A 24364-nucleotide genomic window follows, 5' to 3' on the forward strand; every position below is an offset into this window, starting at 1 on the left:
AACCATAGCTGATGACTTTTGAAGAAAGTTCCTGTTGAATCAAGTTTGTAGCTGTCAAGTATATGATGATAACATACAGAATTCCACCACTGTCTGTGAGTAATGTTCTCCGAAGATTTCCAGTTAGAAGTAACAATAGAGATTGCAATAAAAAGCAAAAGGTCCACCAATTTTCCAAGAGGCCTGAATGAACACCAGATATCGTGTATGCCTCCCAAAAACAGTAATTCATATGACATTGGTAAGGAGATCTGAGCTATTGCTGAAATGCGAGACCATATTGAGGCCCAAAAAGTAGATAGGGATGGACAAGAAAAAAACATGTCTAAGTCAGGACCCTGCTGAGTGTGGCAGCGCCAACAATTGTCATTTTGTGCAAGTTTGAGTTTGTAAAGGCGTACAGGAGTATAGAAAAGTCTATTATAAAAAACATATAGGGTCTGTGTGAGGCTTGCAGTGCGTACAGTGGAATGTATCTTATACCATATTCTATCCCATAAAAAAGTTGGCCAAGCAACACCAAGATCTGATTCCCACAATGTCTCAATAGGTGGTTTGAGTCTAGGTGAAACAGACTTTCTTAAAAATTTATTAATTCCACCTGCCCTAGGATAATTATAAGTTACAATCGGGGTGGAGATAATGCAAGACGAGAATGATTATGATTTATAAGTTTATTGAGGACCTCTCGGACTAGAGTAGAAAAAATGATATATTGGGATTTCATGTGAATAGGGAGATTATAAATTGCTGAGAGAGTAGCAAAAGGGATGAGAGAGTTTTTATTATATAATTGGGAAATGAGAAGAATACCTTTAGTCATCCAAGCCTTCCAACACAAGGTTTTACCTTGTTTCCTAAGCAAACTATTGTGCCAAATAGGACTGTTAAAGAATTGATTAATTGGCGGTAAGATGCAAAATAAAAAAAGGTTTCAGTAAGTTGACTGAATGGGAGATAGTGCTGGACAACCAGAAGTTTGGGGGGTTAGACATAAATATAATGTGTTTATGGGAAAAGGGAGAAATAAATGTTTTTTCCAAAGGGAACCATAGCTTTTGAGGGGCATCATTGAGTGTAGATAAATAGGGATGTATTTGCTTAATGCCAAAAGATTTGTGATAAGTTAAAAAGTCGGGAAAATTAACTCCACCTTGTACTTTAGGAAGTGTTAATTTCGAGAGAGAGATTCGGGATTGTTTACCTTTCCACAGGAACTTGGATAGAATTTTATCAATTGATCTAAAAAATAGTTTAAGTATCTTAATAGGATGTATCATAAGGAAGAAGTTAATGAAAGGGAGAAGCATCATCTTAATGGTGTCCAAGCGGCCCCACCATGTGAGATATAACGGAGACCATTTCTGTGTGAGATGTACAAGCTTTGCAGATAAGATTTCTAAATTAGTCTTTAATGTATCCTTGAGAGTAGTGCAGTACCATACACCCAGGCATTTGATCTTAGAAGAATTCCAAGATAATCCTGCATCAATGAATACAGAGCCAGTGCAATGAGCATTAAGTGGTAAGACCACTGTTTTGTCTATATTAAGTTTATAGCCAGATACATCAGAATATAAGTTGAGCTCATGCAGGAATGCAGGAAGAGAACTGTCAGGGTGAGACATGAACAAAAGAATATCATCACCATATGCCATAAATTTGATGTGTGCATTATTAATTTGAAACCCCGTAAATTGTTCAGACGTTTTTAATTGGTATAGAAAAGGTTTGAGAGCCAAAATACATAGTAAAGGAGATAATGGGCATCCCTGACGAGTACCCCTTTTAAGAGGGAAAAAAGGAGATCGGATACCATTTGTTATAACCGAGGAACATGGTGAAGAATAAAGAATGGATATAAAATGTCGGAATTTAGTACCTAGTCCATGCCATTCCAATGTTTTCGACAAGAAACCCCAGTAGACCCTATTGAAGGCCTTTTACGCATCCAATGATAGAGCTGCCAGAGGAATCTTAAGTTTCAATGCCTTGTTAATATTTTAAAAAGTACTGGAATTATCTGCTACATTTCCATTAGTGATAAAACCAGATTGATGAGAATCTATAAGGTCAGGTATATATGGGAGTAAACGGAGAGCTAAAACTTTGGCATAGAGTTTACAATCAGTATTAATTAAAGATATGGGTCTAAAAGTTTTACAGTCCATCGCATCCCGATCTTTTTTTGGGAATAAGACAAATCATGACCTCCGTAAATGAGCCAGATGCAGAACCTGACATTATAAAGTGATTAAGTAATTGAAAGAGTTTGGGGAAGAGAGACTTAGCAAACTGAATAAAGAATTCTACTGTGAAGCTATCTGGGCCTGGAGCCTTACCTTTGGGGAGAGATTGTAAAGCTGTATATAGTTTGCTAAGTTGTAGAGGTTGGTCTAAAGATGAGAGGTCAATCTGCAATGGGTCTCTTGGTTTGAGATTAGAGAAATATTGGTTGAGAGATTCAACTGTTGGTATGTGTTCTGGAGTGTACAGGTCCTTATAGTAAGAAGCGAAACACAATGCTATATCTTTATCTCTAAAGTGTTTAACACCATTGTTATCTGTGATAGATTTATTAGTTGTTCTTTGTTTCAAATATCGAGCTAGAAGAGAACCAGCTTTATTGTTACCACCATAATATCTGGCATTTATTTTCAGAAGGGTGCTGCATGCTTGTTCAGTGGTATATTGGTTTAACTCCATTTTAGCTGAGACTAGTGCTTCAAGATGTGATTTACTAGTTTTGTGAGTATAGTATTCGTGTTCTAGGGACTTTATATTTTCAAGGATGGAAGTCGATTTTTGTTGAGCAGACTTTTTTTTTTTTGAGTGAGCGCAACTTATGATGAAACTCCTAGAGGCTGCTTTGAATGCATCCCACACAAAATGAAATGATCTGAAAGTAGAGAGTTATTAAACCTCCATGAAGATGTTTTAGAATCATTAAGAAAAAGATCAAGGTCAGTAATCACAGGTGCGTGATCTGAGATCAAAATAGCACCGATTTCAGAGTTGACCATATGTTGCAATAAACCTTTACTCAGAAAGATATAATCAAGCCTAGAATGGGAATGGTGGGTAGGAGAATAAAAAGAGTATTCCAAGAGATCGGGATTGCATATTCTCCAGGAATTAGAGAGAGAATGCTGTAAAATAAAGTTTTTAAAAGCTTTGTGGGAGGCATGTGGAATGAAACGTGACGTGGAACGTCTGTCCAAAAATGGATCGAGAATTTGGTTGCAGTCAACACCTATTAGTAAATTGTTTGAGGAATGTTCAGAGTCAATATGTGAAAGATTCTTCCCAAAATTTGGATCCGGATGTGTGGGGCCGTATATATTTAGGATAGTAAGAGAAATATTGTCAATTGTAAATGTAACAAGTACCCAGCGACCTTCTGTATCTTGATGCTGTGAAATTATGGTAGGTTTGAGAGATTTATGACAGAGTATAATTACCCCATTTTTGGTTGTTGTGGAAGGGGAGTAGAAAATGTCCCCCACCCATTATTTTTTAAGCTTAATTGCCTCAGAGTCGTTGAGGTGAGTCTCTTGCAACAAAGCAATGTGGCATTTCAAACGAGCTAGGTGAGATAAGACGCTGACGTTTAATGGGGTGTTTAAGCCCCTTAACATTCCAAGTAACAGTTCTAAGTTGCATAACAAGAAGTATTAATAAACAACTGCTGTAACAAGGAAAAAACTAGACATATCAATTTTGCAAAAGCAAAGAAATGGGAAAGAAGCAAGATAGTAAAGAAAAGGAGGAAGATGACCCCCAGAAGTTGTATATACATGGATGTGGCAATACAGGGACTAAAGTCCACGAAAGCTAAAGAAGACAAGATAGAAAGTGAATACCTCGAAAGGTAGAGGGACAGCGGAGAACCTGAAAAGACAGGCAAGAGTGGTTTCAGCACAAGAAAAGTGATATTAGATATTAAAACATATGAAGGCGAGTTTCATGGAATAAAAACAAAACCATGCAAACTAAAAATGTACCATTCAGGAGACCAAATAACGTAATAACTGCAGTAAAGGAGTGTGACATGAAGAACAATAAAAATCAGAGCTTACCAGTGGGACGTGTAGGAGCACAATTTGGACGGTGAGAAAGGGATACGGTTGGGAAAGGAACATGAGGATTGCACAAAGAACACTATCTAAAAAAAATAATAAGAAGAAAATAAGATTCAGATAAGGAAAACCATGGATATAAATACTAAACATAACTATTACTATTAAACTGTCCAGAAAAAAAAAAAGAAAGGACATTAAAGGCAAATGAAATTATATCTTCAAGTAATTGCAGATACTCCTAGTTCTATTGCTTCTGTTTTGTGTTGGTTAATAAAAGTTTGTAGTGCTGAAGGTTCCTCAAACGAGTAAGATTTGTCCTTGAATGTAATTTTGAAAAGCCATGGGTGAAGAAGACCATATCGAATATTCAAGGATTTGAGTTGTAGACGTAAGTCCAAAAACTGTTTGCGACGTGCAGCTGTAGCAGGAGACAAGCTTTGTGTGAAAAACACTTTATGACCTGACCATAGCAAAGAGCCCATCTTTTTGGCTTCCGAGAGTATTTGCATCAAGTCAGTAAATTGGAGAAAGAGAATAATAATGCCTCTAGGATGTGCATGAGGCCAGTTGAAGTCTGCGGACCTAAACGATGTGCCCGTTGGATAGAGAGGGGAGAGGTAGAAGGCAAGCAAAGAATTGAAGGTATTGCTGTTGGAAGGAATGCAATCATGTTAGAGCCTTCCGAACCTTCTGGAATCCCAAAAAGGCGAAGATTATTTCTCCTATTTCTATTTTCTAAGTTTTCAGTAAGCCTTTTAAATTGAGCTATGTCCTTGGAGATCTGAGGATTGACAGTGTTACAATCTTCAAGGTTACTTACTGTTCTAGAGTACAAATTCGTTGTTCGTGTTGGGCCCATTGCTCCTCAATACGTTGCAAAGAGGCATTAGAGTCCATCATAAAGGGCTTTAAGGCACGCAATTCCTCCATGACATCATTTAGAGTAAGATGTGTAGGTGATTTTGAGGGAGAATCAAGGTCTTTTTTGGGGCGCTTGACGGAGGAGGTGTTAGATGGTTTTTTCGCAATTGCACCAGCAGCATGAGATGAAGAGGCACTATCCTTTAAAAAGACTGTAGCACTATCCATTGTTAAAGCTGATGGTAGAGAAGATTTAGTTATATGTGTGCGCACCTCTTGAAGAGGATTATTAGACTTGGAGGGAGATGATGACTGGCTGCCCTGACAATTATGTGGTCACCCCATAAAAGCCAGCAGCAATTTGGTAATAGGAAGCCAGCAATGTGCGATGTTGATTAAATTCTATTACGATGAGAAGCTGCTGCCAGAAGTTTCCAACAACAGAGCAAAATATAGTAAAAATATATAAATAGAAAATCCTAAATTATTCTCTCATAACAGGCATGACAGAATACCACAAGAGCAAAGCACTTTACTGCACATAGTCAAACAATTGGTGACTAGTTTTAAGGGAACCTTCTGAAGAGGAAAAATCCCCTCCGTCAAAGGAAAGCATTTACCATGTTATGAAGAGCAATTTGAAAGAGCTCCTTGACAACAAGAGCTGCCAGTGAATACTGAAAGTTGAAAACCTCAGCTAAATGTGTTTGAAGAGAGAGATCAAAAGTTCAGCTGGCTGTCAGAAGGTAATAAGTATTCCATTGCAGAGGAAATTAGATTTGTAGAATCACATCCTGCAAGCAGTTAAAAGTCAAATAGAAACATCTCTGTGAAAGTTTAGGTTTGTGCAGAGGCTTATGGAGTGAAACGCAAATGACGCAGATAAATAATTACCTCAGGCCCTCACATGAAGTCTCTGAAATGACTTCAAAACTCAATGTCTCTGTAAGATAAAGGCATATTTATGCATCAGCAGAGCTCCAGTGCCCCAAAATGCTGAAGAAATTAATAATTTTGATGTGAAAACATCTCCTTCTTTCCAGGCCTAGCCCTAATCACCAATCATACCCCTAATCCTGACAACCAATCACAACCCCAACCCTAGAACCAGGAACCAATCAGAATCTCAGCCCTACTACCAATCACAAGCCCGGCCCTAAAAAACAGGAACCAATCAAAATGTCAGCCATACTACCAATTACAAGCCCAGCCCTAAAAACCAGGAACCAATCAAAATCTCAGCCCTACTACCAATGACAAGCCCAACTCTAATCCCTAAGCCAATAGAAAGACCATCCCCCAACAACCTATCACAACACAATATGTAACAACCAATAGAAACATATATAAGGGCCAAGTTAACTGAAGGCCGGTTCCTGTGGGAAGGGAGGTGGGAGCTGCTGCTCTATTCAGAATCTCCTTGGATACAGACGGGCTGAATCCACACTTCGAAGCTAGCAGAGTCTACTTTCCAGGTAAAGGGAGAGATTGTAAAAAAAACATTGAAATATTGCTTGTCGCGCACTCTGAAATGTGGCTTTTGTAAGGCTAAAACAGGGGATGCAGACAGTTTCTAAACACAATTTAAATCACAGAAACAGATTAAGTAGTTTCCAAAAACACACCCTTGAAGATGTATGTAGCCTTTTTACTTAGAAATGATCGGGGGAGGGCTCTATGTAGTCTTGTGCCACAAACTAGGAGGGAAATTTCAAACAGTCACGGCTAAAAAAAACAGCACTTTAAAAGGCCAAGCTGCCTGAAACACAGAGAGTCTACAGTAAACAGGCACGGGTAGCAGTAAAAACAAAACACTTTTAAACAAATAATAAGATATCCCAGAAACGTCTGGGGCTCCTTACTTAGGTCTCTTAGGAATCCTTGATCACTGGGCTGTATTAAGGCACAGGGAAAATGCTGGGCTCACAAAATGGAGGTGGTTGTCTAAACCCATGACAGGGTTGACCTGGGTTACGGATAGTCATGAGTATGCGACATCCATGACACTTAACTATATTGAATCAAATGATTTAGTGAGTTAAGAAATGTGCAACTCTAACAATGAACTGTACTCTAGTTTGTCTGATTCTGGTGCCTTTTTTATATGTTTCTAAGATGTGATCATTGTAAGTTAATGTTTGCCAATTAGAACAAAACCTATAGTGATAGAGGCCTGAAAATGGGAATAGTGAAGTGGAGAGCTCTCAACTTTGTTTTCTTTTCAGCTTCTTCGGACAATACTTGCAAATTACAGACCCGGTCTCTCTGTCTCTCTTCCTCTCCCCCTGCTGCCGCTGCAATGCTCCTTGTGACTGCTGCCTCGTGCTCCGTCCCCAGGACCTCCAGTTTGATCCCGCAGTCTCCCGCTAGGCATACTGGCAACTGCCAAGTAGCCCAGTATCTATTCATTGGTGCCCCCCTTTCTGCTTGTGCTGTTTGAACTTTTTTGTTTGCTTGCTAACTGTTGTGCCCCTTTTGTGCTTGTTCTGGCTTTTGTCTAACTGCTTACTGATTGTTGTGCACCTTTGTGCTGTCATTGTTTCTGTTTCTGCTCCACTGTTTGTATCACCTGCCGTTCTTTTATCCTGCTCCTGCAGTTTACCTCTTGCACTCCTCCCTTCCTGCCCCTCCTACCACCGCTTATGGTCAACTGTGCAGCAGGCACGCTGAAAGTGTGCTAAAGGCAAGCCCGTCTGCGCCTTGACCGCTCCCAGCCCCAGGAAACCTGTCCCTTTGCACTCCCACAGATACCCCATTCTCTCAACTCCACGCCCTGGGCCCCGAAAGCAACAAAAATTGCTGCCTCACATCGCCATGCACCACAGCTGGACCTCTCGCCTACATCCACTGCAGGTACTCCATTAAGCCAGGACCAACCACAACTACCCTGCCGACTGAAAACACCCTTGAACACCTCAGCTGTCTCTTGATCAACGCCAGCTTGCTTTGCAAATACGAAACCAAAGTCCCAATGTAACCCTCATCACAGAGACCTGGCTCACTCCCACATTCACCCCCCAACATCGCCACAGCAACACTCTCCGGCTACAAGATGAAACACTGCAACAGCACCAACAGACCCGGAGGCGGCGTTGCCATCATACTCAAGGAGTCTTTCAGCTGCACCATCACCAATGATGATACAACGCTGATCATGAAACATATGAACTTCCAGCTCCACACTGTTGACACCACCATCATCAGAGGCACCCTTGCATACTGCCCGCCAGGACCACCACAGAATTCATCACCCTTCTTGCCATCAAATCCAACAAACACTACATCTTCCTGGGAGACCAACTTCCACCTCAGTGACCCCCACGGACACCAACTTCACCAACCTCCTGGAAGGACTGGACAACATCGGCTTCAAGCAGCTGGTCACATTCCTATACACGAAGCTGGTCATACATTGAACCCCATCTTCGCGTCCAGCTACAGAATCAGATACAGCCGATTCTCTGAACTCACCTGGTCGGACCACTCCATAGTACACTTCACCATTGTTGTACCTCCCCATGCCACCCTCAAACACCACAGCGCCCCCTGTGGCAGTTAGACCAAGGTCACTCAGCAACAATGGACCAATACACTCAGCACCACAGAATCCAACATCACCACAAACTTGGATCAGGTAGTACAGAACTTCAGCAACTGGATCTCCAGCACTGCCGACCATGTCACCGCAACCAAACCAGCCAAAACCCATAGACCCCCCCCCATCCAAACAAGCCAACTGGTATACCCCAGAACTCAGCACTTCAGAACTCAAATGCAAACAAATGGAAAGAAGATGATGCACCAGCAAGAACCCCAAAGGCCGAGCCACCTTCAAATTAGCTCTGAACGACTATCATCTACAGATCAAAGACGCAAAGAAGGAGGCCCTAACCTACCAGATCAAGACCGGCATCAACCAAAGCAAGGAACTCTTCATCATCGTAAGAGTTCAACTGCCCATCAGCCACTGAAAACTCTACCCCCACCTCCAAGGAACTCTGCAGTGCCCTTGCCAACCACTTCCACAAAAAGATAGAAACCTTCTATAGAAACTTCCCCCTTCAACCCTTTGTCCTCCACAACATTCCATCAACCACCACCACCAACTGCATGGGAACAATTTAGCACAGCGAACACAGCCACACTTATGTACTCCATCCACTCAGGAGCAAACACCGACCCCAACCCTCACCGCTTTTTTCAACCTCAGAAAAGACTAGATCAGCTGCCAGCTCACCACTGTCCTCAATGCCTCAATAACCACAGCCACCTTGCCCGGAGCCTGAAAACAAGCGGAGGTCAGACCCCTACTCAAGAAACCCTCTGCAGACCACAATGAGCTCCAGAACTACTTTCTTACCTCTCTGTTCCTGCCAAAGGCTTGGAGAAGGCTATCAACCTCCAACTCACTGAACACCTGGAAACAAACAACTCATTGGACGCATCCCAATCAGTATTCAGAGGCAACCACAGCACGAGGCAGCTCTGATTGCCGCATCAGATGACATCTGCACCCTACTGGACAGAGGAGAATCGGCCACCCTGATGGTCCTCGACCTCTCTGCAGCCTTCAACCGTCTTCCACCACACACTCATCAGTAGGCTTCACCAGATTGGAACCACAGATAATGCTTTCAGATGGCTGTCTTCCTTTCTCACTGGACACACCCAAAATGTTTTCCTCCCTCCTGTCACCTTGCAAGCCAAGCACACCATCTGCGGCGTCCCCAAGGGTCATCACTCAGTCCTACCCTCTGCAGCGTCTACATGACACCACTCGCAGACATCGTCAGATTGCACAACATCAACATCATCTCCTGCGCAGATGATTCACAGCTCAACAAACTTTCACAGCTGTATGAAAAACATATCTACCTGGCTGAAGGAGAACTGTCCTAAGCTCAACATGGAGGTGATCCTCAAGCTGCCCAAGAGAACCCACATCACCCAGCATCTGAAGGACCTCCACTGGCTCCGGATCCAGAAGAGATGCCAATTCAAACTCCTGACCCATACCTACAAAGCCCTACACGACCAGGGACCCGCCTACCTGAACCACCATCTGCTTTTCCACCAACACCCCCTCCCCCCAAGGAATCTCCGCTCAGTACACCACGCTGTCGCAGAGATACCTCACATATGCCAAAGCCACTCTGGAGGACGTGCTGTCTCCCATCTCACCCCAAAGCCTGGAGCGCCTTCTCCTCTGAACCGCACCCTCTCTGACCCAATTCAGGTAAGGGCTCAAGACCTGGCCCTTCGATTAATACCTGCAGGAAGTTTCCTGGATACTCCTCTGGGGTGACAAGCCTCCTTATACAAGTACGACCTGATTAATTAATTGACAAGTCATTCAAAATCAATGTTTTATAACTTTCAACTTTCACGTATAGTCAAGCAGCTGTGCCCGGCGCTCAATACTTCAGTGGTGCGGGGGGGAGGGGGTTCATAGACCCCAGCACTCAGGCTGGTCCAGTGATGCAGACATCACAAATGCGGCTGGGAACGAGCAGGAGAGTCACACCCAGCACTCAGAGCTTTAAAAAAGCATCAGTGCCCCAGTTTTACTGTCCAGGCAGATAAGCAATAAAGTAAAGCAGAGAAAAGAAACCTCCTGGGTGAGTGTGAATGAAGCAGCTTATGGACGCAAAGAGAGCAGCAAGAGTGAATAAGTAAACTCAGGCGTGCTTCAAGGGAGCACCTTGCAGAGTGAAAGAGCGTAACAAGCTGCTTAACCCCTTCGCTGCTAGGCCCCTCCACCTCCCTCAGTGCTAAGCAATACATTTGTTTCTCAAAAGCTATCTATGACATATTTGTGTCTTTTTTCCCCAGCATCCTTGGGTTTCTAAAGGTTCCCAGTGTTTGTGGATTCCCCTGGAAAGGACCAAAGAATTAGCCAAAAAATAGCTACATTTTGTTTGAGGAAAAATGGGAAAAAGTGCTGCAGAAGAAAGTGTTTTTTTCCTGCAAATGGCATCAGCAAATGTTTTGCGGTGCTATAATCTCCATCTTCCCAGCTATCAGGAACAGGCAGACTTGATTCAGAAAACCAAATTCGTTTTATCACAGTTCTGGCATTTTACTGGAAGATAGCCCATTTTCCTATGTTTTGTCCTTTCAACCTCCTTCCAGTTTGTGGTGGAAAGTGGTGAGAAACGCACTGTGGATCCTGGACAGCTCTACATTTCTGAAAACAAGACAATTTGAATCTAGCAAGGGGTCATTTGTGTTAATACTTCAAGGGTTTCCCAAAGAAAAAAAATTGTTGAAATAAAAAAATATTGAAAATTAGTAGGGAAAAACGGGCATTTGTGACAGAGCTTTCATTTGTAATTTTTCATCATGATAGCCGATTTAAAAAAGCAATATACCATTACATCTAGTAGACCCTTGTGGTTGTGGGGATATATAGGGTTTGTGGGTTTTCCAAGAACTGAAGGTACCCAGAGCCAATTAATGTGCTGCACCTTGCAATGGTTTTTCATTGTGTTCCTGGTATACAGCAATTAATTTGGCAAAACATAAATAGTGAAAAATAGGTATCAAGGAAACCTAAGCATTTCCGAAATGGTTAGAAGATATGGAGTTTAGAAGTGGTGGTTATCTGCACATCTCTGAGTTTGTGGGGTCCTATACTAGCATGTGAATTAGAAGGCATTTCTCAAAATGACTTCTTTCTTACACACTATCTTATATTTGGAAGGCACAAATGCAGAGAAATTCATTTGGTAATAAAACGTGTTCTGCTATTCTGTGTTCCCCTTAGTATCCTGTTAAAACAGTACCTCACATTATTGGGTAGGCCTAGTGCCCACGAAAGGAAATAGTTCATAACGCAACATGGACAAATCACATTTTCCCACGAAAAACTGACCCTTTTTAGCAATGTGCATACCTGTGGGTTTTAGGTCCTAGCTCAGTCTGCACATAGGGGAACCTAGCAAACCTGTACATTTCGAAAAACTAGATACCTAGGGGAATCCAGGATGGGGTGACTTGCTTGACTCTTATTAACTTTGATTAAAAAAAAATAATAATAATAACATTTCCCTCACATCTCTGTGATGTAAAGTTCTGGAATCTGCAGGGAGCCACAAACGTCCTTCCACCCAGCAATCCCCCAAGCCTTCTGATAAAAACGGTACCTCACTTCTGTGACTGGGCCTAGTGCTTGCAGCAGAACAAATCAAACCAAAGTCAATGAGGGTCCCTTTGCAAGGACTCCCTTTGATGCTAATTTGATTCGTTCCTGTCACAGGTACTAGGCCCAGCCACACAAGTGGGGCAGCATTGTTATTGGGGCAAGTGGTGAAATGCTGTATGGTAGGAACTTTGTGGTTTTCTTCTAATTCTGAAATCATATGGCACAGAAATTCAAGGACAATGTGTGATTTTAGTCAAAATTTGAGGTTTGTAGGGCATTATAGGTAAGAAAACTTAATGAGATCCACAAGAGGTACACTACCCTGCACTTCCCTGGGTGTCTATTTTACGAAAAATATCTAGTGTTGCTAGATTTTCCCTACAGACAATGTACACCCTAGCAAAGAAAGACATAAAAGACAAATATTACTGCACAACCGTCTAGTCCTCAAGTAGACGCACATACTGGTTGGCTTTGGCACGAGGGTAAGAGAAAGGTTCAAAAAGTAAATTTATGTACATGAGATTTCACAAAAATGAAATACACTGTTAATAATTAAAAGTTCAAAAAACTGAGCCAATGACTCACAGCTCGAGTGCTGTAAAGCAGTGACAAGGCACAAACTGCTTTATAGGCCATTCACACACATTTCATGCTTGGCACACAAAACCATTCAAACTGCCAGCCGAGGGCCCAACATATTACAACACTTACATCAACAGATGGCGCTATTAAAGGGCCCCATTGCTTTCAATCCTCCCAAATGAGTGACACAGCAGTCATACCAGCTGGTGGCTTTATGCAGTGTGTGGAATGGCATTTGGCTAGCAATGTGTGTATAGTGACCAGCAGCAAGTCACTACACACACACAGCTAGCCAAATGCTCGTCCACGCACACTGCCAGCCAAATAGCAATCCAACGCACACTGCCAGCCACGTGCCAAGCCACACACACTGCCATCACATTCATTAAACAAAAAAAAAAACATACAAACCAATTTGAAGGATATGAAAAAACATCTATGATTACAAACACAGCAGGTCTAACTAAATACATCATACTATTGCTAACCATGAAACTGAACACTGGGGTTGGGGTGGTGTGTGAGGGTGTTGTGTGTGTGTCCGCTTTTGCATGCAGGTGTGATTCGCGTTGAATGCGTACGTGAATGACTGAATGTGAGTGTACGTGTATGTTTTATGTTGTGAATGCGTATGTGCGACAATGTATGTTGGTGTGTGTTGGGGTGGGTGGATGTGGGTATGCGTGTGTGTATGATTGTGTGTATGATTGTGTATGTGTGCGTGTGTGGGTGTGGGGGATAGTGGGGGAGGACTCTCGGGAGGGGGCGGGTGAGACCCCTATTAGTGCCAGGGAAGGAATTCCCTGGCAACGATAGTGCCTACCACCATGATTTTTGTGACGGTAGGCTTGCTACGAAAACCATGGCGGTAGGCGGGGTCATAATCCCGAGGGTGGGATTGTGACAGCTGCCGGGCTGGAGACTGAAGTCTCCAGCCCAGCCGCTGTTACCACCCAGGTGGCCGAAGTGGTACAATAGCGGTTTGGCTTGAGTCAAACCGCCAATGTCATAATTTGGGAAAAAGTACCGCCAGCCTGTTGGCAGTACCTTTCCCCAAACTATCGCCGAGCGCCAGGGTCGTAATGAGGGCCATAGAATTTACTCACCACAATTAGTGCTCTTTAGAGCTTTTAGTATCAACTGTTCTGTTTTGTGGTCAGCCACGGTGAAAATCATTGTCAGCTGCAACTTGATTGTTGAGTTTGGGTATCATGAGCTTTTGAACAAGCTTCAAACCCCAGCCATGTCTGAGACACTCAGTTCTGTGCCCTAGCACGGAACCAGATGCAGTTTAGGTTTTATTTTATTCTGAGAAATAATCCAAATAGCATCAAGCTCCTTACTGTGGAACAGCCATTTTGTCTGAGCCCCATCAATGAGCTGGGATGACAGCCAGAGTTTCCACAGCTATTCTGAAAATTCGGGAATTATGTTTTCAAAAATGAGGAAGGTGCCTTTTGAATGATTAGTGAATACAGGTAAATATTTAGGGGTATTGGCAGTATATTCTGTCATAAGGTCCATGATTCCCTTTGTAGCCTGTCCTCCTCTTCTCAGTATATTGATCTGAAGCAAACAAAAGGGTGACTTTTACTCTTAAATAGTTACATGGAGTTAGTGTTTTCACTTGACTGAGACCACAATAGTTTCAACAATAAACTATAGTTCAATTAAAGCAAATCTGTTATTTTGAATACAACATAGCAATCCTAATGTTGATGACATTTTTAAAAAATCTTTTTAAAGTATTTCTAAAAAGCAAACCTTGGCACAAGCATGGCAGAGTGGGTTACATATAATACAGGTGTAACAGAGAATTATAGAGTCGAAGCATAGGGTTTGGAGCAAGGAAACAAGAGAAAACAAATATGGCCATAAACTCCAAAGGTTTAATTCTTGAGTTCCTTTCGGAATGCAAGTAAATCCAGACTTCGTATGATATAACTTGTCAAAGGATTCCACAGTGTGAGAGTTAGGCTCAAGAAGGCTAGCATTAGGGATTCCAGGAATTAGACTTCTTCTGTTTTTGGTGTTTCTCTGGCCAACAATAAATTTAAATTGGATGGTCGGGTAGTTTGGTATGACAATGTGGACCTCCTTTTGTATTATGCAAGTTGCCTTCACCTTAGTTCTAGCTGAAGAGGTAACCAGTAGATAGATCTTAAGATAGCTGCGATTTTGTAAGATGTTCTATCTCCAAAGACCAATCTGGGTACTTTACCCCATTTAGGATCCTTCTAGTAACGCCCCCACAGAGGCCACAGCGCCCGGCTTATTGCATTCATCGGAGCCTGTATGGGGGTTCAATAAAAGAAGGTCTTTTTGGAACGGCTCCAGTGGACTTCAGAAGTGAATCAGGTTTTCAGCACCTTCGTGTGGGACAGCAGATGTGATCAGCCCATAGTAGCCATTTTGTACTCATCAGAGCCCAATTGTGGGATCATTGGATTAAGGCTGCCGAAAACTGACACCACTGTGCCCAAACTACACACCAAGGCCTGGGTTGGGCTTGGTGGTCCCACCAGGACAATAGTGAGGTGGGGCAGATGGGGCAGGGTGGGCAGCTGTGGGGCCCTTCTCTTGGATCCACCCACGGGACCAGTGTGGGGGCCCATAAAGCCTGACTTTGATCCTTTTCCCCTTCCCGGCACACACAATAAGCGACCCCGTATATAGGTTCGGGACACCTGAAATTTATCCCACATCAGGCTTGCTTGGTGGGTGCCTGTAAGGAAATGCCTCCTTGGCATGGTTGCCCCCTGACTTTTTGCCTTTGCTGATGCTATGTTTACAATTGAAAGTGTGCTGAGGCCTGCTAACCAGGCCCCAGCACCAGTGTTCTTTCCCTAACCTGTACTTTTGTATCCACAATTGGCAGACCCTGGCATCCAGATAAGTCCCTTGTAACTGGTACTTCTAGTACCAAGGGCCCTGATGCCAAGGAAGGTCTCTAAGGGCTGCAGCATGTCTTATGCCACCCTGGAGACCTCTCACTCAGCACAGACACACTGCTTGCCAGCTTGTGTGTGCTAGTGAGGACAAAACGAGTAAGTCGACATGGCACTCCCCTCAGGGTGCCATGCCAGCCTCTCACTGCCTATGCAGTATAGGTAAGACACCCCTCTAGCAGGCCTTACAGCCCTAAGGCAGGGTGCACTATACCATAGGTGAGGGTACCAGTGCATGAGCATGGTACCCCTACAGTGTCTAAACAAAACCTTAGACATTGTAAGTGCAGGGTAGCCATAAGAGTATATGGTCTGGGAGTTTGTCAAACACGAACTCCACAGCACCATAATGGCTACACTGAAAACTGGGAAGTTTGGTATCAAACTTCTCAGCGCAATAAATGCACACTGATGCCAGTGTACATTTTATTATAAAATACACCCCAGAGGGCACCTTAGAGGTGCCCCCTGAAACTTAACCGACTGTCTGTGTAGGCTGACTAGTTCCAGCAGCCTGCCACACTAGAGACATGTTGCTGGCCCCATGGGGAGAGTGCCTTTGTCACTCTGAGGCCAGTAACAAAGCCTGCACTGGGTGGAGATGCTAACACCTCCCCCAGGCAGGAGCTGTAACACCTGGCGGTGAGCCTCAAAGGCTCACCCCTTTGTCACAGCCCAGCAGGGCACTCCAGCTTAGTGGAGTTGCCCGCCCCCTCCGGCCACGGCCCCCACTTTTGGCGGCAAGGCTGGAGGGAACAAAGAAAGCAACAAGGAGGAGTCACTGGCCAGTCAGGACAGCCCCTAAGGTGTCCTGAGCTGAAGTGACTCTAACTTTTAGAAATCCTCCATCTTGCAGATGGAGGATTCCCCCAATAGGGTTAGGATTGTGACCCCCTCCCCTTGGGAGGAGGCACAAAGAGGGTGTACCCACCCTCAGGGCTAGTAGCCATTGGCTACTAACCCCCCAGACCTAAACACGCCCTTAAATTTAGTATTTAAGGGCTACCCTGAACCCTAGAAAATTAGATTCCTGCAACTACAAGAAGAAGGACTGCCTAGCTGAAAACCCCTGCAGAGGAAGACCAGAAGACGACAACTGCCTTGGCTCCAGAAACTCACCGGCCTGTCTCCTGCCTTCCAAAGATCCTGCTCCAGCGACGCCTTCCAAAGGGACCAGCGACCTCGACATCCTCTGAGGACTGCCCCTGCTTCGAAAAGACAAGAAACTCCCGAGGACAGCGGACCTGCTCCAAGAAAGGCTGCAACTTTGTTTCCAGCAGCTTTGAAAGAACCCTGCAAGCTCCCCGCAAGAAGCGTGAGACTTGCAACACTGCACCCGGCGACCCCGACTCGGCTGGTGGAGATCCAACACCTCAGGAGGGACCCCAGGACTACTCTGATACTGTGAGTACCAAAACCTGTCCCCCCTGAGCCCCCACAGCGCCGCCTGCAGAGGGAATCCCGAGGCTTCCCCTGACCGCGACTCTTTGAATCCAAAGTCCCGACGCCTGGGAGAGACCCTGCACCCGCAGCCCCCCGTACCTGAAGGACCGGACTTTCACTGGAGAAGTGACCCCCAGGAGTCCCTCTCCCTTGCCCAAGTGGAGGTTTCCCCGAGGAATCCCCCCCTTGCCTGCCTGCAGCGCTGAAGAGATCCCGAGATCTCTCATAGACTAACATTGCGAACCCGACGCCTGTTTCTACACTGCACCCGGCCGCCCCCGCGCTGCTGAGGGTGAAATTTCTGTGTGGGCTTGTGTCCCCCCCGGTGCCCTACAAAACCCCCCTGGTCTGCCCTCCGAAGACGTGGGTACTTACCTGCAAGCAGACCGGAACCGGGGCACCCCCTTCTCTCCATTCTAGCCTATGTGTTTTGGGCACCACTTTGAACTCTGCACCTGACCGGCCCTGAGCTGCTGGTGTAGTAACTTTGGGGTTGCTCTGAACCCCCAACGGTGGGCTACCTTGGACCAAGAACTGAACCCTGTAAGTGTCTTACTTACCTGGTAAAACTAACAAAAACTTACCTCCCCTAGGAACTGTGAAAATTGCACTAAGTGTCCACTTTTAAAACAGCTATTTGTCAATAACTTGAAAAGTATACATGCAATTTTTATGATTTAAAGTTCCTAAAGTACTTACCTGCAATACCTTTCGAATGAGATATTACATGTAGAATTTGAACCTGTGGTTCTTAAAATAAACTAAGAAAAGATATTTTTCTATACAAAAACCTATTGGCTGGATTTGTCTCTGAGTGTGTGTACCTCATTTATTGTCTATGTGTATGTACAACAAATGCTTAACACTACTCCTTGGATAAGCCTACTGCTCGACCACACTACCACAAAATAGAGCATTAGTATTATCTCTTTTTACCACTATTTTACCTCTAAGGGGAACCCTTGGACTCTGTGCATGCTATTCCTTACTTTGAAATAGCACATACAGAGCCAACTTCCTACATTGGTGGATCAGCGGTGGGGTACAAGACTTTGCATTTGCTGGACTACTCAGCCAATACCTGATCACACGACAAATTCCAAAATTGTCATTAGAAATTCATTTTTGCAATTTGAAATTTTTCTAAATTCTTAAAAGTCCTGCTAGGGCCTTGTGTGTTAAGTCCCTGTTTAGCATTGTCTTTTAGAGTTTAAAAGTTTGTTAAAAGTTTGAAATTAGATTCTAGAAACAGTTTTAGATTCTTTAAAAAGTCTTCCAACTCTTAGCAAAATAATGTCTGATACAGAGATGAATGTGGTGGAACTCGACACCACACCTTACCTCCATCTTAAGATGAGGGAGCTAAGGTCTCTCTGTAATATCAAAAAAATAACCATTGGCTCCAGACCTACCAAAATTCAGCTCCAGGAGCTGTTGGCAGAGTTTGAAAAAGCCAACCCCTCTGATGATGACATCACAGAGGAAGAAATTAGTGACTTGGAGGCCAATGTCCCTCCTCCAGTCCTAAATAGGGAGAACAGGACCCCTCAAGTCCTGTCTCCAACTGTGTTAGTCAGAAATAGTGAGTCCCTCACAGGAGGGTCCCACATTTCTGAAATCACTGAGGATGCTCTCAGTGAAGATGACCTCCTGTTAGCCAGGATGGCCAAAAGATTGGCTTTAGAGAGACAGCTCCTAGCCATAGAAAGGGCAAGACAAGAGATGGGCCTAGGACCCATCAATGGTGGCAGCAATATAAATAGGGTCAGAGATTCTCCTGACATGTTAAAAATCCCCAAAGGGATTGTGACAAAATATGAAGATGGTGATGACATCACCAAATGGTTCACAGCTTTTGAGAGGGCTTGTGTAACCAGAAAAGTGAACAGATCTCACTGGGGTGCTCTCCTTTGGGAAATGTTCACAGGAAAGTGTAGGGATAGACTCCTCACACTCTCTGGAAAAGATGCAGAATCTTATGACCTCATGAAGGGTACCCTGATTGAGGGCTTTGGATTCTCCACTGAGGAGTACAGGATTAGGTTCAGGGGGGCTCAAAAATCCTCGAGCCAGACCTGGGTTGACTTTGTTGACTACTCAGTGAAAACACTAGATGGTTGGATTCAAGGCAGTGGTGTAAGTAATTATGATGGGCTGTACAATTTATTTGTGAAAGAACACCTGTTAAGTAATTGTTTCAATGATAAACTGCATCAGCATCTGGTAGACCTAGGACCAATTTCTCCCCAAGAATTGGGAAAGAAGGCGGACCATTGGGTCAAGACAAGGGTGTCCAAGACTTCAACAGGGGGTGACCAAAAGAAAGGGGTCACAAAGACTCCCCAGGGGAAGAGTGATGAGACAACCAAAACTAAAAATAGTAAAGAGTCTTCTACAGGCCCCCAAAAACCTGCACAGGAGGGTGGGCCCAGAGCCTCTTCACAAAACAATGGGTACAAGGGTAAAAACTTTGATCCCAAAAAGGCCTAGTGTCATAGCTGTAAACAGCATGGACACCAAACTGGAGACAAGGCCTGTCCCAAGAAAGGTTCCACTCCAAACTCCCATCCAGGTAACACTGGTATGGCTAGTCTCCAAGTGGGATCAACAGTGTGCCCAGAGCAAATCAGGGTCCACACTGAAGCTACTCTAGTTTCTGAGGGTGGAGTGGATTTAGCCACACTAGCTGTCTGGCAGCCTAACATGCAAAAATACAGACAGCAACTCTTAATTAATGGGACTAGAATAGAGGGCCTGAGGGATACAGGTGCCAGTGTCACCATGGTGACAGAGAAACTGGTTTCCCCTGGCCAATACCTGACTGGAAAAACTTACACAGTCACCAACGCTGACAATCAGAGAAAAGTACATCCCATGGCAATGGTTACTTTAGAATGGGGAGGGGTCAATGGCCTGAAACAGGTGGTGGTCTCCTCAAATATCCCAGTGGACTGTCTGCTTGGAAATGACCTGGAGTCCTCAGCATGGGCTGAGGTAGAACTAAAAACCCATGCAGCAATGCTGGGTATCCCTGAACTGGTGTGTGTGAAAACAAGAGCACAGTGCAAGGCACAGGGTGAACAAGTAGAGCTGGAGTCTGGAAGAATGGCCCAGCCTACCAAGAGAACAGGAAAGTCAGTTGGGAAACCAACTGCAACACAGCAAAAGAAAGGGAACCTCTCTTCTCAGGAAGAAGTTCTGCCCTCTGAGGGAACTGAGCCTTTGGAGCTTGAACCTTATCAGGTTGAGCTCTTAGGCCCAGGGGGACCCTCAAGGGAGGAGCTGTGCAAGGGACAAGAAACCTGTCCCTCTCTTGAAGGCCTTAGGCAGCAAGCTGCTGAAGAGTCCAAAGGCAAGAAAAATGGAACACATAGGGTCTATTGGGAAGATGGACTCCTGTACACTGAGGCCAGAGACCCCAAACCTGGTGCCACTAGGAGAGTGGTAGTGCCTCAGCTGTTCAGGAAGTTCATCCTAACATTGGCCCATGACATTCCCCTTGCTGGACATTTGGGACAAACCAAGACGTGGGAGAGGTTAGTCAACCACTTCTACTGGCCCAATATGTCCAACATGGTTAAGGAGTTTTGCCTCTCCTGCCCCACCTGTCAAGCCAGTGGTAAGACAGGTGGACATCCAAAGGCCCCCCTCATTCCACTTCCAGTGGTGGGGGTTCCCTTTGAAAGAGTGGGTGTGGACATAGTGGGTCCACTAGAACCTCCCACAGCCCCAGGAAATATGTATATCCTGGTAGTAGTGGATCATGCTACCAGGAATCCTGAAGCTATTCCCCTTAGGTCGACTACTGCCCCTGCAGTAGCCAAGGCCCTCATTGGTATCTTTACCAGAGTGGGTTTCCCTAAGGAGGTGGTGTCTGACAGAGGTACCAACTTCATGTCAGCATACCTAAAGCACATGTGGAATGAGTGTGGAGTGACTTATAAATTCACTACACCATACCATCCACAAACTAATGGCTTGGTTGAGAGATTCAACAAGACATTAAAAGGCATGATCATGGGGCTCCCAGAAAAGCTCAAAAGGAGATGGGATGTCCTCTTGCCATGTCTGCTTTTCGCTTGCAGAGAGGTGCCACAGAAGGGAGTAGGATTCTCACCCTTTGAACTTCTGTTTGGTCATCCTGTAAGGGGACCACTTGCCCTTGTTAAAGAAGGCTGGGAGAGACCTCTCCATGAGCCTAAACAGGACATAGTGGACTATGTACTTGGCCTTCGCTCTAGAATGGCAGAGTACATGGAAAAGGCAACCAAAAACCTTGAGGCCAGCCAACAGCTCCAGAAGTTTTGGTATGACCAAAAGGCTGCACTGGTTGAGTTCCAACCAGGGCAGAAAGTCTGGGTTCTGGAGCCTGTGGCTCCCAGGGCACTCCAGGACAAATGGAGTGGCCCTTACCCAGTGCTAGAAAGGAAGAGTCAGGTCACCTACCTGGTGGACCTGGGCACAAGCAGGAGCCCCAAGAGGGTGATCCATGTGAACCGCCTTAAGCTCTTCCATGACAGGGCTGATGTGAATCTGTTGATGGTAACAGATGAGGATCAGGAGGCAGAGAGTGAACCTCTCCCTGATCTTCTGTCATCAGACCCAAAAGATGGCACAGTAGATGGAGTGATCTACTCAGACACCCTCTCTGGCCAACAGCAAGCTGATTGTAGGAGAGTCCTACAACAGTTTCCTGAACTCTTCTCCTTAACCCCTGGTCAGACACACCTGTGTACCCATGATGTGGACACAGGAGACAGCATGCCTGTCAAAAACAAAATCTTTAGACAGTCTGACCATGTTAAGGAAAGCATCAAGGTGGAAGTCCACAAGATGCTGGAATTGGGAGTAATTGAGCGCTCTGACAGCCCCTGGGCTAGCCCAGTGGTCTTAGTCCCCAAACCTCACACCAAAGATGGAAAGAAAGAGATGAGGTTTTGTGTGGACTACAGAGGGCTCAATTCTGTCACCAAGACAGATGCTCATCCAATTCCAAGAGCTGATGAGCTCATAGATAAATTAGGTGCTGCCAAATTCTTAAGTACCTTTGACTTGACAGCAGGGTACTGGCAAATAAAAATGGCACCTGGAGCAAAAGAGAAAACAGCATTCTCCACACCTGATGGGCATTATCAGTTTACTGTTATGCCCTTTGGTTTAAAGAATGCCCCTGCCACCTTCCAAAGGTTGGTGAATCAAGTCCTTGCTGGCTTGGAGTCCTTTAGCACAGCTTATCTAGATGATATTGCTGTCTTTAGCTCCACCTGGCAGGATCACCTGGTCCACCTGAAGAAGGTTTTGAAGGCTCTGCAATCTGCAGGCCTCTCTATCAAGGCATCCAAATGCCAGATAGGGCAGGGAACTGTGGTTTACTTGGGCCACCTTGTAGGTGGAGGCCAAGTTCAGCCACTCCAACCCAAGATCCAGACTATTCTGGACTGGGTAGCTCCAAAAACCCAGACTCAAGTCAGGGCATTCCTTGGCTTGACTGGGTATTACAGGAGGTTTGTGAAGGGATATGGATCCATTGTGACAGCCCTCACTGAACTCACCTCCAAGAAAATGCCCAAGAAAGTGAACTGGACTGTGGAATGCCAACAGGCCTTTGACACCCTGAAACAAGCAATGTGCTCAGCACCAGTTCTAAAAGCTCCAGATTATTCTAAGCAGTTCATTGTGCAGACTGATGCCTCTGAACATGGGATAGGGGCAGTTTTGTCCCAAACAAATGATGATGGCCTTGACCAGCCTGTTGCTTTCATTAGCAGGAGGTTACTCCCCAGGGAGCAGCGTTGGAGTGCCATTGAGAGGGAGGCCTTTGCTGTGGTTTGGTCCCTGAAGAAGCTGAGACCATACCTCTTTGGGACTCACTTCCTAGTTCAAACTGACCACAGACCTCTCAAATGGCTGATGCAAATGAAAGGTGAAAATCCTAAACTGTTGAGGTGGTCCATCTCCCTACAGGGAATGGACTTTATAGTGGAACACAGACCTGGGACTGCCCATGCCAATGCAGATGGCCTTTCCAGGTTCTTCCACTTAGAAAATGAAGACTCTCTTGGGAAAGGTTAGTCTCATCCTCTTTCGTTTGGGGGGGGTTGTGTAAGGAAATGCCTCCTTGGCATGGTTGCCCCCTGACTTTTTGCCTTTGCTGATGCTATGTTTACAATTGAAAGTGTGCTGAGGCCTGCTAACCAGGCCCCAGCACCAGTGTTCTTTCCCTAACCTGTACTTTTGTATCCACAATTGGCAGACCCTGGCATCCAGATAAGTCCCTTGTAACTGGTACTTCTAGTACCAAGGGCCCTGATGCCAAGGAAGGTCTCTAAGGGCTGCAGCATGTCTTATGCCACCCTGGAGACCTCTCACTCAGCACAGACACACTGCTTGCCAGCTTGTGTGTGCTAGTGAGGACAAAACGAGTAAGTCGACATGGCACTCCCCTCAGGGTGCCATGCCAGCCTCTCACTGCCTATGCAGTATAGGTAAGACACCCCTCTAGCAGGCCTTACAGCCCTAAGGCAGGGTGCACTATACCATAGGTGAGGGTACCAGTGCATGAGCATGGTACCCCTACAGTGTCTAAACAAAACCTTAGACATTGTAAGTGCAGGGTAGCCATAAGAGTATATGGTCTGGGAGTTTGTCAAACACGAACTCCACAGCACCATAATGGCTACACTGAAAACTGGGAAGTTTGGTATCAAACTTCTCAGCACAATAAATGCACACTGATGCCAGTGTACATTTTATTATAAAATACACCCCAGAGGGCACCTTAGAGGTGCCCCCTGAAACTTAACCGACTGTCTGTGTAGGCTGACTAGTTCCAGCAGCCTGCCACACTAGAGACATGTTGCTGGCCCCATGGGGAGAGTGCCTTTGTCACTCTGAGGCCAGTAACAAAGCCTGCACTGGGTGGAGATGCTAACACCTCCCCCAGGCAGGAGCTGTAACACCTGGCGGTGAGCCTCAAAGGCTCACCCCTTTGTCACAGCCCAGCAGGGCACTCCAGCTTAGTGGAGTTGCCCGCCCCCTCCGGCCACGGCCCCCACTTTTGGCGGCAAGGCTGGAGGGAACAAAGAAAGCAACAAGGAGGAGTCACTGGCCAGTCAGGACAGCCCCTAAGGTGTCCTGAGCTGAAGTGACTCTAACTTTTAGAAATCCTCCATCTTGCAGATGGAGGATTCCCCCAATAGGGTTAGGATTGTGACCCCCTCCCCTTGGGAGGAGGCACAAAGAGGGTGTACCCACCCTCAGGGCTAGTAGCCATTGGCTACTAACCCCCCAGACCTAAACAC

At 45.1% G+C, this 24364-nt stretch overlaps 1 protein-coding gene and 1 long non-coding RNA gene across 4 annotated transcripts in view; one reads left to right on the forward strand and one right to left on the reverse strand.

The window, feature by feature from the left end:
- PIGG (phosphatidylinositol glycan anchor biosynthesis class G (EMM blood group)) overlaps window positions 1–24364 on the forward strand; it is a 990222-nt gene that overhangs the window by 146703 nt on the left and 819155 nt on the right. The window lies entirely within an intron of this gene.
- Window positions 1–24364, reverse strand: part of LOC138297295 (uncharacterized) — a 170342-nt gene that overhangs the window by 125742 nt on the left and 20236 nt on the right. Inside the window, exon 3 of the long non-coding RNA XR_011204004.1 lies at window positions 4080–4165. This is a non-coding gene — a long non-coding RNA (uncharacterized lncRNA). The remainder of the gene's footprint in view (window positions 1–4079; window positions 4166–24364) is intronic.

This window comes from Pleurodeles waltl, chromosome 1_2 (assembly GCF_031143425.1).
Source record: "Pleurodeles waltl isolate 20211129_DDA chromosome 1_2, aPleWal1.hap1.20221129, whole genome shotgun sequence".
Taxonomy (NCBI): Eukaryota; Metazoa; Chordata; class Amphibia; order Caudata; family Salamandridae; genus Pleurodeles; species Pleurodeles waltl.